We start from the raw sequence: 788 nt of genomic DNA, 5'->3' as shown, positions 1-788 counted from the left end.
CTATGGGGTGGCTATGGGTCCTATGGGGTGGTTATGGGGTGGCTATGGGTCCCATGGGGTGGTTATGGGGTGGCTGTGGGGTGGTTATGGGTCCCATGGGGGGGTTATGGGGTGGTTATGGGTCCCATGGGGGGGTTATGGGGTAGCTATGGGTCCCATATAGGTCCTATGGGGTGGCTATGGGTTCCATGGGGGTTATGGGGTGGCTATGGGTCCCATATAGGTCCTATGGGGTGGCTGTGGGTCCCATGGGGGGGTTATGGGGTGGCTGTGGGTCCTATGGGGTGGCTGTGGGTCCCATGGGGGGTTATGGGTCCCATGGGGTGGTTATGGGGTGGCTGTGGGTCCCATGGGGGGGTTGTGGGTCCCATGGGGGGGTTATGGGGTGGCTATGGGTCCCATATGGGTCCCATGGGGTGGCTATGGGTCCCATATGGGTCCTATGGGATGGCTATGGGTCCTATGGGGTGGCTGTGGGTCCCATGGGGTGGTTCTGGGTCTCATAGGTGGGTTATGGTTCCCATATGGGTCCTATGGGGTGGCTGTGGGTCCCATGGGGGGGTTATGGGTCCCATATGGGTCCCATGGGGGTTATGGGTCCCATGGGGGGGTTATGGGGTCTCCCCCCCCCCGTGGTTCTGACCCCCCCCCCTTTATCAGCCCAATGACCCTGTCACCAACATCTGCCATGCTGCTGACAAGCAGCTCTTCACCCTCGTCGAGTGGGCCAAGAGGATCCCCAGGTTCTCAGCGCTGCCATTGGACGACCAGGTCATCCTGCTCAGGGC

The sequence above is a fragment of the Coturnix japonica genome, unplaced genomic scaffold (genome assembly GCF_001577835.2).
Source record: "Coturnix japonica isolate 7356 unplaced genomic scaffold, Coturnix japonica 2.1 chrUnrandom589, whole genome shotgun sequence".
Classification (NCBI taxonomy): domain Eukaryota; kingdom Metazoa; phylum Chordata; class Aves; order Galliformes; family Phasianidae; genus Coturnix; species Coturnix japonica.
Note: the sequence above shows the minus strand (reverse complement) of the source record.